Below are 14,240 nucleotides of genomic sequence, written 5' to 3' on the forward strand. Positions count from 1 at the left end.
ATAGTTGCATCTATCTACTGCCGAGGCGCTCAGCTCGCTCCACAAGAAGAGAGGATACTTTATAAGCATTTGACTCAACCGTTATTAAAAGCAAATACACAAAGTACCACAAATTCCATTAATGGTCTTCCACAATTTAATCAACAAGTTCTAAATAATTTAGGCACTTTAACTAACAAGTAGGGTGCCAACATTTCAAGTAATCCATGATTTGGGTCCTAGACTACCCGGACATTAGCATGAATAGTAGCTACACATGGACTCTCGTCACCTCGTGTGTACGTGGCCCCCACAATTAGAAGCAAATAATAATTTATATCACCTAGGGGGAGAATTCCCTCTTACAAGGTTAGACAAGAGACTTACCTTGTCTCATAGCTCACTTTTCGGCCTCAATTTCCACTCCAAGGCCTCAAACTCGGCGCCGAAAATCCGAAACTAGTCAAATGTGGTGAAAATCGATCAGTATATGTTGAAAAGTTCATATTCTAACCATTAGAGTGATTACCTAACCCCAATTGAAAGACTCCTAAAATTCATCCTAGGACCCACGTGCCCGTATTCTGAAAATTTTCAAAGAAAGTTGTTACCCATAACTTCACTAACTCAAATGTATAATCTTCACTCAATTCCATAACCATTTTCTTGGTTAAATCTCATTTTTATCAAAATCTAGGATTTTCATCTAAACCCATGATTTTCCCAAAATTTTCATGTTAAATATATCCATGATCTATGTATTTAACTCACATTTGTGTAAACATTACTTACCTCAAAGGGTTAGGTGAAACCCCTCTCTAAGAGCTCCAAAAATCGCCCAAAGATTGAAATAATTGAGCTCAAAATGCCTAAGTCCCGTCTTAAATGAGGTTTTGCAATCTCTGATTTTCGCACCTACGGAGGGTTGGCTGCTTCTGCAGCTCTACGTCTGCGAAAAAGTCATCGCAGATGTGGCCCTTGCCCAATGACCTACTTTCACTTCTGCGGACCGCTGGCCCGCTTCTGCGGACCGCTGGCCCGCTTCTGCGACACACACGATGCTGCTTCAATTTCTTCTATCACACTTGCGGGTTCGCATGTGCGCACGCCCACCCACATCTGCAGTTCCTGGGCTGCTCTTCCTGGGCTGCTTTTGCAGCTTCTTGCTTGCTTCTGCGAGCTCGCACCTGCGGCTAGCCCTCCGCAGGTGCGGTTACACTAGAAGCCCGGTGCTTCAACTGCAGCTCCTAAGTCCACACTTGGTCCGTGCCTAGTCCGATTGACACCAGGGGCCCCGCCCAAATATACCAACAAGTTTGAAATCATAAAACGAACTCGCTCGAACCCTCAGAATACATAAAACAATATCAAAACTAAGAATCACACCTCAAACCAAATTGAATCAACTTAGGAACTTCATGTTCTTCAACTTACTCCGAGCGCGCCGAAACATAATTAAACTACTCAGAATGACACCAAATTTTGCGTGCAAGTCTTATATCACCATACAGAACTATTCCCGGGCTTGGAATTTCAAACGGACATTTATAACACAAAACCTACTCCAAGCCAAATTTAAAGAACTTTAAAACCTTCAAATAGTCAACTTTCACTATTAAGCACCGAAATGCTCCCGGGTCGTCCAAAATCCGATTCGGACAACGCCCAAGTCCAAAATCATCATACGAACCTATTGGAACCGTCAAATCTCGATTATGAGGTCGTTTACTCAAAACGTTGACCAAAGTCAAATTTAGCCTTATTTAGCCAACATTAAGGAGCCAAGTGTTCCGATTTCAATTCGAACACTTCCAAATCCCGAACTAACCATCCCCACAAGTCATAAAGTGGTAAAAGCACCTACGGGGAGTCTTATTTAGGGGAACATGGATCTATAAGGAAAAACGACCGGTTAGGTCATTACACAATCCATCCTAAAAGTCCTGAAGTTGCATCCATAGTTCAATTTCACTATATTTACACTTTCTAATAATCTCCTTAAACCTCTCCCAAGCTTCAAAAATAGTTTCATTCTCTTTCTGGAAGAAGTTATGGATTTCTCTTCTAAACTTACCTGTTTTAGTTGAGGAGAAATATTTATCAAGAAATTTTCTTGTCATTTCCTCCCAAGTTCTAATTGACCCCGTGGGTAAGCATTTTGTGACACACCATTGTATTGAAAGGTATTCATAATCTCCTCAAAGTCCATCAGATGTGTATTTGGATATTCGTTTGGCTTCCCTCTGAAGACACAACAATTCTGAAGGATTTGAAGCAACCCTTTCTTCAACTCGAAATTGTTTGCTTCAATTAGAGGTGGTCTAACACTTGATAAACCTTGATTTTATACCGGTCTAGCATAATCGCCAAGTGGTCTCCTAGGCAAGGGTTGATGTTGATTAAGTTTGAGACCCCTCTCTTCTACATAGATGTTCTGCGCATCTTTAATAACTGCTTCCTCAGCATCCCGTGCAGCTTGTTCTCTTCGTCGGGCTGCTTCTCTCACATCCAAATCCACATTATCTTCACCATTTCTAGCCATAAGTTTTTTGGTTGAGGATTGCCCAACCTTTTCTATTTTCTCGGTGAGATTTCTTTCCTTCTTCAACTGTCGCAGTTGTTTTTCAATTTCTGGCTCGTATGGTAGCACTTCCTTCACAAAAATTCTAGTCATGCACCACTCTAAACCTGTAATATGTGCACAGTCAAAGAACACCAACCGTAAAAACGAAAAAATAAAATAAAATAAAAAGAAAAATTCTTGAATTAACACTACAAACTATTTCAAACATTATTAGTTACCAATTCCCGACAACGACACCAAAATTTGACGAGCTCGAAACACACACTTAAAATTATGCTCTCTAGTCAAAGATAGTATAGTATAATATCGTATCCATATGTATTGGAGTTAAACAATATTTTCATAGTTTCTAGCATGATTGCTATCCAGGAGAATCAACAATTGAGATGTATATGATTTTTAACTAAAATTACTTTAGAGTCTAAAGCTATTGACTAATGACAATCGAAACAAATAATGTTATTAGTGGGGGTGATAAGAAACAAATATCATTTATAAATTTAGTTATTATCTTTAAAGTTTTGTAGTAATATTTTTATTTTCTTTGCAAGAAATAATTATCTAATGAAAAAAGGGAAATGATTGACCTTGGAGAAATTTGAACACAAAGAGCTAAATTTTACAATGAAGATTCATGGTGTTGAAAAAAGAAAAGAAAAGATATGGAAGAGAGGAGCACGTATCTTGACTTGAGAATTGGATTTGTAAAAGCATTTGGATTGTATCAATTATGAGGAGAAAATGAACCAACATACCTAAGGTGTCACGACCCAACTGGAGGGTCATGACTAGCACCCGGGCCATACTTGCCGAGCACCAACGTACATTTTATCTAACCTTCCTTATTATCTTTAAGGGCCGACAAGATCAATATAAATAGTAGACATGGATCATGAACATCCAACAATGAAAGATAATGTCATGAACATACATAACATGGGACGACAAGACTGTCAAGAACTATATATAAGGTACGAGCTAACATGATGCCATGAAAGACTATACAACAAAAAAATCAGCCGACAAGGCATTCTAAACCATACATAAGTCGACACCTGTCTATGAGCCTCTAAAGTTACATCAGTGCTACAACATTGCCGGAACAGGGCCCCGACATACCCATAATGTCAATAACAAAAATGCATACCAAGACCACGGCAAGTCCGGAGAAAGGATCTTGCCAATAACGCTGAACCGGATAGCCTACTGTGATGGGGGAGCTGCGTCTACCCGTCTATCAGGACCTGCAGCACGACATGCAGGGTCCACAAATAAAAGGACGTCAGTACGAATAAAGTACTGAGTATGTAAGGCAGAATAGCATAAGTAAGAACAATAATGTAAACAGTGATAGGGAATATACAACCTGTGACATCTGGGTACCTCTGAGGGCTACTAACATGAAATACATGATACATACATATATATATACATAAACTTTTAAAACATATGCCTTTGTGGGCATCATCATCATCATATCATACCCGGCCGTAATAGGCTCGGTAAAACGTACCCGGCCATCATAGGGCTCGGTAGAATCGTACCCGGCCACGTGGAGCTCGGTAAAACCCAACTGATCAGTGGTTGCACAATAGGTGCCATACCCGGCCAACTATAGCGTGGCTCGGTAGAGTAAAATAGATACATATATATGATGCATGCTGGACTCATTGGAATCACATTTTGAACCTTTTGGAGTGACGTAAGGTCGGTATCCTTCGTACATGTTATTAGGATTAACCCTTCATCAAGAATCTTATAAGAATAAGGAGCTACCAACAACATTGATAATATAAGAATAAGAGAAGTAACATCAATATTAATCGTTTCATAAGAAGGGCAGCAATGTAAGTACTGCTAGCTTCTAAGAGTAGAGTATCTTTGGGAGCTCGTTCATTACATTATGTACAATTGGAGTCGTGCAAAATAATGAAGGGGATAGCCTCACATACCTTGTATATACTGCCCAACCTCAAGCTATGCAAATGTCACGACTCCTTAGTCTACAATAAGACAAATGACACTATCATTTTCGTTTAAGCGTCGTAACTATTATGTATCGACCACAACCTATTTTACGATGAAATGGACAGCACCTCCCCTATTTATATGACTTCACACAAGTCAATACAATCACCAAACAGCCCAAACAACATCATTAATAATCATATTGAGCCTCCAAAACAGTCCACCAACCAACAACATTACTACCAAGCCTTTCGATATATATTTCACAAGTTCTAGCTTCAATGACTTAGCTGCAACTTGGATAATCTTAAATATCTATAGAGTAAGGGGTTCCTTACCTTTAAACAGAAAGAACAACTCCAATTTGACCTTAATGTTCCACGAAATATCCCTCAAATTCTGCCACAAGAACAAGGAAGCGAAACTAGCAATCAATTTGGGCTTTTCGGAACTAGAATTACTTTAGAAGACTTGAAATCACCTAGGGTTGATATTAAGAACTTTAAGGAGTATTTACAGAACATAAAACACTTAAAACAACCTCCAACACGAGCTGGAACAACACAAAAATCAGCAACAACAAGAAGAACAAGAAACTTACTAGCGCCACGGGATTCCCGACACTTGATTTGTGTTGTTTGCCCTTTGTTTGGGTCTTGGATCATGAGAGAACCTTGAGAGAGTGTTTTTAGGTGTCTAGGGTCTGAAGAGAATGAAAATTAATGAGTTAAAACGGGGTTAAAGGGTCTGATATATATCAATATATCTCAACCGCCTATGTGGGCCCCATAGAGAGCTGCTTGGCGCACTCTCACAAAAACGCGAATATCTCTCTATTCCGAGATCGTATCGACAAACGGTTTAATGCGTTGGAAAGTAGACTCATAGATCTTCAATTTGATAGGAAGATCACCCCATAATTCCATGTACATTGGGAGAAAACTGTAGTAACATTTGACCTAAATTTTATGTAAAATTATAAACATAAGTTGCGACAACTTTTATCGACTTTTGTTTCATAACTCTCTTGACTTCAAGACTTATGATATGGATATTATATTATTCAAATACATTAAAACATAACCTCTTGGGACAATTAATCACCTCTAGTTTTACCCGAAAATGCGGGTTACAACATCCTTGATTCGTTTCACTTCTAATACTTGTTAACCACTCTTATACACCCTTGTATCGTTTAAGACCAATAGGATTAACTTCTTATCATCTAAAAGATAATCTCTTCTTGGATTTACGTCGACTAACTTATGGAATGATCTAAGGTACGCAAATTTGGGTTGTAACATCCTCCCCCCCTTAGGAACATTCGTCCTCGAATGTAAGGGTTTATGGAGAGTCTAACTTATCGTGGATTTTGACGGAAATGTCCGGCTTAGTTTCCCCTATAAAATGGACACTAGCCAACCTTACAAGAAGTTAAACCCAACCTATGGCCTTACAATACTATACAAAGCATTATGGATATGTACATTATCTGCATATCACCATTTTGTATTAAAAAAATAGTATTCACAAGCTATTGCTTACCTCATAGAGCCGTTTCACTTTATAATACGTCTTGCTTTCCCCCGGCATCCTCGTTATCCTCACTCTGGAATAGGTAAGGGTATTTAGACTTCATCTCCTTTTCTGATTCCCATGTCATTTCTTCTATATTCTTGTTCCTCCATAATACTTTGACGGAAGCTACATCCTTTGTTCTCAGCTTGCGGACTTGTCGATCTAATATAGCCACTGGCACTTCATCATATGATAGATCCTCTGTAACTTGTACATCTTTGATAGGGACGACCCGAGAAGGGTCTCCAATACATTTCCTCAACATAGATACATGGAATACCGGGTGGACAAATTCCAATTCGGATGGCAATTCTAACTTATAAGCAACCTGTCCAATTCGTTGAAGAATTTTGTACGGCCCAATATACCGCGGACTCAACTTACCTTTCCTCCCAAAACGCATAACACCCTTCATCGGTGAGATCTTCAGGAAAACCCAATCACCAACCTCAAATTCCAGATCACGACGTCGGACATCGGAATAAGACTTTTGCCTGCTTTGTGCCGTCCTCAGTCGCTCTTGTATCACTTTCACCTTCTCAATGGCTTGGTGAATCAAATCTGGCCCATATAATTCTGTCTCACCGACTTCGAACCATCCAACTGGTGATCTACATCTCCTCCCGTACAGTGCCTCATACGGGGCCATTTTAATACTGGAATGGTAGCTATTATTGTAGGCAAATTCAATGAGTGCCAGATGGTCATCCCAATTCCCCTTGAAATCTAGAACACATGCTCGTAGCATATCTTCAAGCGTCTGAATGGTACGTTCAGCCTGTCCGTCAGTCTGCGGATGGAATGCAGTGCTGAGATTTACTTGTGTGCCTAAACCCTTCTGAAAAGACCTCCAAAAGTTAGCCGTAAATTGAGCTCCTCGGTCTGATATAATAGATACCGGCACACCATGAAGCCTAACAATCTCCTTGATATACAACTTCGCATAATCTTCAGCCGTGTAAGTTGTCTTAACTGGCAGGAAATGGGCAGATTTTGTAAGTCGATCGACTATCACCCAGATGGAGTCAAACTTATGATAAGAGCGAGGTAATCCAATAATGAAGTCCATATTAATCACCTCCCATTTCCAGGTCGGAATCTCTATATTCTGAATCAATCCACTGGGTTTCTGATGCTCGATCTTTACTTGTTGACAATTAGGACACTGGGCTACAAATTCTGCAATACACTTCTTCATGTTATCCCACCAATACTGCTCCTTAACGTCATGATACATCTTTGTCGAACCGGGATGGATAGAATATCGGGACTGATGAATCTCAATCATAATCTTCTCTCGCAACCCTGCCACACTAGGCACACATAATCGGCCCTGGTATCTCAGTGTCCCATCCCCTCCGATTTTGAAAGCTGTAATCTTACACTGCTGAATTCCCTCTCTCAATCTTACTAAGGTAGGATCTTCATATTGCCGTGCTTTTACCTCGGCTACCAAAGATGATTCTGCTGTATTCTGTACAGTAACACCTCCGTCATCAGAGTCCAACAATCTGATTCTCATATTGGCCAGCTGGTGAAGCTCTTTGGTCAACCCTTGTCTACCTGCCTCAATATGTATTAAGCTTCCCATTGACTTACGGCTGAGAGCGTCTGCCACAACATTGGCTTTACCGGGATGGTACAATATCTCGACGTCATAGTCTTTCAGTAATTCAAGCCACCTACACTGCCTCAAATTCAACTCCTTCTGCTTGAAGATGTATTGTAAACTTTTATGATCTGTGTAGATGTCAACATGGACGCCGTATAAGTAGTGCCGCCATATCTTTAAAGCATATATTACTGCAGCCAATTCCAAATCATGAGTCGGGTAATTCTTTTCATGCTTCTTCAATTGTCTTGATGCATAAGCAATCACCTTCCCACGTTGCATCAATACGCACCCCAAACCTATACCTGAGGCATCACAATATACCACATAACCTTCTGTTCCTTCTGGGAGAGTGAGCACTGGCGCGGATGTCAATCGATTCTTTAGCTCCTGAAAACTATATTCACAAGAATCAGACCACTGGAACTTGGTAGCTTTCTGTGTTAACTTAGTCAATGGTGCTGATATAGAGGAAAACCCTTCTACAAACCGCCTATAATATCCTGCTAGCCCCAGGAAGCTGCGGACTTCTGATGGTGTTGTAGGTCTCGGCCAATTCTTCACTGCATCGATCTTCTGAGTGTCGACACTAATACCCTCATCAGATATCACATGGCCAAGGAATGCTACTGAGTTCAGCCAGAATTCACATTTAGAGAACTTAGCATATAACTTATGATCCTGAAGGGTCTGTAATACTATCCGCAAGTGGCCCGCATGTTCCGCCTCCGAACGAGAATACACCAGAATGTCATCAATGAATACGATCACGAACACATCAAGATAGGGCCTGAATACACTATTCATGAGATCCATAAAAGCTGCTGGGGCATTTGTTAGCCCGAACGACATCACCAAGAACTCAAAGTGCCCATATCTTGTCCGGAAGGCCGTCTTTGGAATATCCTTCTCCTTAACCCTCACCTGATGATACCCTGAACGCAAGTCAATCTTGGAGAAATACTTGGCACCCTGGAGTTGGTCAAATAGGTCATCAATCCTTGGAAGTGGATACTTGTTCTTTATTGTAGACTTATTCAACTGTCGATAATCGATACACATCCTTAACGACCCATCTTTCTTCCGCACGAATAAGACTGGCGCACCCCAAGGTGAAGTGCTAGGCCTAATGAAACCCTTATCCAGCAAGTCCTTCAACTGCACCTTCAACTCTCGCAACTCTGCCGGGGCCATCCTGTATGGAGGGATAGAGATCGGTTGAGTGTCAGGCAATGCATCAATGCTAAACTCAATCTCCCTTTCAGGAGGCAGGCCTGGGAGTTCATCCGGGAAAACATCTGGAAATTCATTGACCATGGGGATTAATTGTAGAGTAGGAGGCTTTGCCTCCACATCCCTCACGCGAACAAGATGATAAATGTAACCTTTTGAGATCATCTTCCTTGCCTTAAGATAGGAAATAAACCTACCTTTCGGCGTTGCAATATTCCCCTTCCATTCAATGGCGGGTTCATCAGGAAACTGAAACCTAACCATCTTCGTACGACAGTCAACATTTGCATAGCATGAGGCCAACCAGTCCATTCCCATTATCACATCGAAATCAACCATTTCTAACTCAAATAAATTTGCCGAGGTTTTATGACTACAAATCATCACAGTGCAACCCTTATATACCCTTCTAGCAATCACAGAATCTCCTATCGGAGTGGATATCGCAAGTGGTTTACTTATCAATTTAGGTTCAATGCCAAACTTATTAGCCACAAAGGGTGTAACATATGATAAGGTAGACCCCGGATCAATTAGTGCATATACATCATAAGAAAACACAGACAATATACCTGTAATGACATCCGGAGATGACTCGAGATCTTGTCGACCTACTAGAGCATAGGTTCGATTTTGAGCACCACTCGAACTCGGCATTGTACCTCTACCTCTACCACGACCTGTCGACTGTTGAAAACCTTGTGTTGGAGGTCGAACTGATAAGGAAGAACCAGACACAGATCCAGTCGGCTGAGCCATACCACCACCTCCTCTGTTAGGACAATCCCGCATCATATGGCCATGCTGTCCGCAAGAATAGCACGCATCGGAACCTCGACGGCACAGTCCAAAGTGGGCCTTGCCGCACTGATCACAACGAGGTGTTGGGGGTCTCGTTTGACTAGTATCTCTATGAAATTGTGAGCCTGATGCCCTCGAACTCTGACCTGAACCAGAATAGGTAAATCGATCATACCGAGGCCTCTGAAACTGTGGAGGAGCACTAGCTATAGGTGGCGTCGAACTCCTCAAATATTGGGGCCTGATACTGCCTCTGAACTCATTAGAATACCCTGCCAATCTCGCCCTCTTATGCTGGCCCCTATCCTGCTCCCTATCTGCCCTTTGCTGGCGCTTACGATCCTCTAGGGTCTGGGCATAAGCCTGAATACGGGAAATATCCATGCCCTCTACCAAGGAGGCTGTTGTGCACTCATTTATCAGATGTGGTCCCAACCCGTTCACGAACAGATGCACCCTATCACTCATCTCTGACACCATATGGGGAGCATACCTTGCTAAAGAGTCAAACTGTATACTATACTCTCGTACACTCATATTACCCTGTCGAAGGTTCAAGAACTTATCAGCTCTAGCTCGTCGTATCTCAACTGGCAAGTAGTGACGAAGAAAGGCCTCAGAAAATTCCTTCCACACGGCTGGAGGAGCGTTCGGACCCCTAGATCTCTCCCAACTATCATACCAGAAAATGGCTAAATCCCGTAACCGATAAGAAGCCAACTCTACTGCCTCCGTATCACTAGCATGCATAACCCGCAATGTACGATGAACCTGATCAATAAATGTTTGTGGGTCCTCCTTGGGGTCTGATCCGGTAAACACTGGAGGGTCTAGGCTAATAAAATCACGAACTCTCGCACTAACTGGTTTATCAGCAGCACCGGTATTCTGCCTTTGAGCCTGAGCAGCTACCAAGCTAGTCAACAACTGCACTGCACTGCGCATATCGTGGTCTGTAGTGCCAGACGGTGGAACTGGATGTACTGGGTGCCTCCTAATATCCTCTGGAGGAGACGGAGAGGTATGAGATGGCATCTCACTCTGAGCCTCACTTTGGCCTGCTCTGGCTGGAGGCACCTGAATGTTACCCTCGCCCACAGCTATATCAAGCCGTTTACTAATCGCTTGCTTCCTAGTCGAAGGCATCGCTGAAAGAAATCAATGTGAATATTAGATATGAACATTTACGACTCAACTCTACGAACGATCTAGATTTAGGAAGAAGGTAACAACCCTAGATGTCACGTAGCCTCCTGATTATAAATGTGGCGCGCTACACATCCATAATCAAAACTCTACTAGACACGGCTCATAGACAATCCTAGGACAGACTTGCTCTGATACCAAGTTTGTCACGACCCAACTGGAGGGTCATGACTAGCACCCGGGCCATACTTGCCGAGCACCAACGTACATTTTATCTAACCTTCCTTATTATCTTTAAGGGCCGACAAGATCAATATAAATAGTAGACATGGATCATGAACATCCAACAATGAAAGATAATGTCATGAACATACATAACATGGGACGACAAGACTGTCAAGAACTATATATAAGGTACGAGCTAACATGATGCCATGAAAGACTATACAACAAAAAAATCAGCCGACAAGGCATTCTAAACCATACATAAGTCGACACCTGTCTATGAGCCTCTAAAGTTACATCAGTGCTACAACATTGCCGGAACAGGGCCCCGACATACCCATAATGTCAATAACAAAAATGCATACCAAGACCACGGCAAGTCCGGAGAAAGGATCTTGCCAATAACGCTGAACCGGATAGCCTACTGTGATGGGGGAGCTGCGTCTACCCGTCTATCAGGACCTGCAGCACGACATGCAGGGTCCACAAATAAAAGGACGTCAGTACGAATAAAGTACTGAGTATGTAAGGCAGAATAGCATAAGTAAGAACAATAATGTAAACAGTGATAGGGAATATACAACCTGTGACATCTGGGTACCTCTGAGGGCTACTAACATGAAATACATGATACATACATATATATATACATAAACTTTTAAAACATATGCCTTTGTGGGCATCATCATCATCATATCATACCCGGCCGTAATAGGCTCGGTAAAACGTACCCGGCCATCATAGGGCTCGGTAGAATCGTACCCGGCCACGTGGAGCTCGGTAAAACCCAACTGATCAGTGGTTGCACAATAGGTGCCATACCCGGCCAACTATAGCGTGGCTCGGTAGAGTAAAATAGATACATATATATGATGCATGCTGGACTCATTGGAATCACATTTTGAACCTTTTGGAGTGACGTAAGGTCGGTATCCTTCGTACATGTTATTAGGATTAACCCTTCATCAAGAATCTTATAAGAATAAGGAGCTACCAACAACATTGATAATATAAGAATAAGAGAAGTAACATCAATATTAATCGTTTCATAAGAAGGGCAGCAATGTAAGTACTGCTAGCTTCTAAGAGTAGAGTATCTTTGGGAGCTCGTTCATTACATTATGTACAATTGGAGTCGTGCAAAATAATGAAGGGGATAGCCTCACATACCTTGTATATACTGCCCAACCTCAAGCTATGCAAATGTCACGACTCCTTAGTCTACAATAAGACAAATGACACTATCATTTTCGTTTAAGCGTCGTAACTATTATGTATCGACCACAACCTATTTTACGATGAAATGGACAGCACCTCCCCTATTTATATGACTTCACACAAGTCAATACAATCACCAAACAGCCCAAACAACATCATTAATAATCATATTGAGCCTCCAAAACAGTCCACCAACCAACAACATTACTACCAAGCCTTTCGATATATATTTCACAAGTTCTAGCTTCAATGACTTAGCTGCAACTTGGATAATCTTAAATATCTATAGAGTAAGGGGTTCCTTACCTTTAAACAGAAAGAACAACTCCAATTTGACCTTAATGTTCCACGAAATATCCCTCAAATTCTGCCACAAGAACAAGGAAGCGAAACTAGCAATCAATTTGGGCTTTTCGGAACTAGAATTACTTTAGAAGACTTGAAATCACCTAGGGTTGATATTAAGAACTTTAAGGAGTATTTACAGAACATAAAACACTTAAAACAACCTCCAACACGAGCTGGAACAACACAAAAATCAGCAACAACAAGAAGAACAAGAAACTTACTAGCGCCACGGGATTCCCGACACTTGATTTGTGTTGTTTGCCCTTTGTTTGGGTCTTGGATCATGAGAGAACCTTGAGAGAGTGTTTTTAGGTGTCTAGGGTCTGAAGAGAATGAAAATTAATGAGTTAAAACGGGGTTAAAGGGTCTGATATATATCAATATATCTCAACCGCCTATGTGGGCCCCATAGAGAGCTGCTTGGCGCACTCTCACAAAAACGCGAATATCTCTCTATTCCGAGATCGTATCGACAAACGGTTTAATGCGTTGGAAAGTAGACTCATAGATCTTCAATTTGATAGGAAGATCACCCCATAATTCCATGTACATTGGGAGAAAACTGTAGTAACATTTGACCTAAATTTTATGTAAAATTATAAACATAAGTTGCGACAACTTTTATCGACTTTTGTTTCATAACTCTCTTGACTTCAAGACTTATGATATGGATATTATATTATTCAAATACATTAAAACATAACCTCTTGGGACAATTAATCACCTCTAGTTTTACCCGAAAATGCGGGTTACAACATCCTTGATTCGTTTCACTTCTAATACTTGTTAACCACTCTTATACACCCTTGTATCGTTTAAGACCAATAGGATTAACTTCTTATCATCTCAAAGATAATCTCTTCTTGGATTTACGTCGACTAACTTATGGAATGATCTAAGGTACGCAAATTTGGGTTGTAACATCCTCCCCCCCTTAGGAACATTCGTCCTCGAATGTAAGGGTTTATGGAGAGTCTAACTTATCGTGGATTCTGACGGAAATGTCCGGCTTAGTTTCCCCTATAAAATGGACACTAGCCAACCTTACAACTTACCAAAGTTGAAATAACAAGTTGCCAAACATTCAATGCACACTACTCTTGGAAACATCTATAAATAGAGACACAGTTAGCTGCTCCAAGACATGAAATGAAGGGGGAGATAGCTTAGAGCTACGGTTTGGAATTCATTTCTTTCGGGTTTCTTCTTTTCTTTATTCTTTTAGCCATTACACTCACATCATTTCTAGTTCCAAATAAACTGTAATGTTAAAAATTACTCTAGTTCCTATTTTTAATTAAGTAGGGGGGATTATTCTTTTGAATATTTCTTTCTATTTTCTTATTTAATGGGCAAGAATATTTCCGTTGTCAGTATTAACTCCATTATGTAGTAACTTTTCTTGTGTTGGGAGAATGGCGGATCTTAATATTTCTATATAATAGTAGATATTATTCCTCAATTTCAGATATTTCAGCTGAAGCTTTTCATTTAAATTTTATCTGCTTTATAGTTAGGTGTTATTTAATTTGTTAACATCTATCTATT

General features: G+C 40.9%; 2 long non-coding RNA genes and 1 other non-coding gene across 3 annotated transcripts; 1 reads left to right on the plus strand and 2 right to left on the minus strand.

Moving 5' to 3' along the window:
- The first annotated feature begins 1,944 nt into the window (after window positions 1-1,944).
- LOC117273717 (small nucleolar RNA R71) lies at window positions 1,945-2,051 on the plus strand. Its single transcript, XR_004503745.1, has one exon. It is a non-coding gene; the product is annotated as a small nucleolar RNA R71 (small nucleolar RNA).
- A 1,537-nt stretch (window positions 2,052-3,588) lies between these two features.
- On the minus strand, window positions 3,589-5,891 carry LOC138899626 (uncharacterized). The gene is made up of 3 exons (XR_011411376.1): window positions 5,133-5,891; window positions 4,870-4,930; window positions 3,589-4,566 (listed from the first exon to the last, which is right to left on the minus strand). It is a non-coding gene; the product is annotated as an uncharacterized lncRNA (long non-coding RNA).
- Window positions 5,892-11,369: 5,478 nt separating this feature from the next.
- On the minus strand, window positions 11,370-13,690 carry LOC138899627 (uncharacterized). Its single transcript, XR_011411377.1, has 3 exons — window positions 12,914-13,690; window positions 12,651-12,711; window positions 11,370-12,347 (listed from the first exon to the last, which is right to left on the minus strand). It is a non-coding gene; the product is annotated as an uncharacterized lncRNA (long non-coding RNA).
- Window positions 13,691-14,240: the final 550 nt, after the last annotated feature.

This window comes from Nicotiana tomentosiformis, chromosome 9, assembly GCF_000390325.3.
Source record: "Nicotiana tomentosiformis chromosome 9, ASM39032v3, whole genome shotgun sequence".
Taxonomy (NCBI): Eukaryota; Viridiplantae; Streptophyta; class Magnoliopsida; order Solanales; family Solanaceae; genus Nicotiana; species Nicotiana tomentosiformis.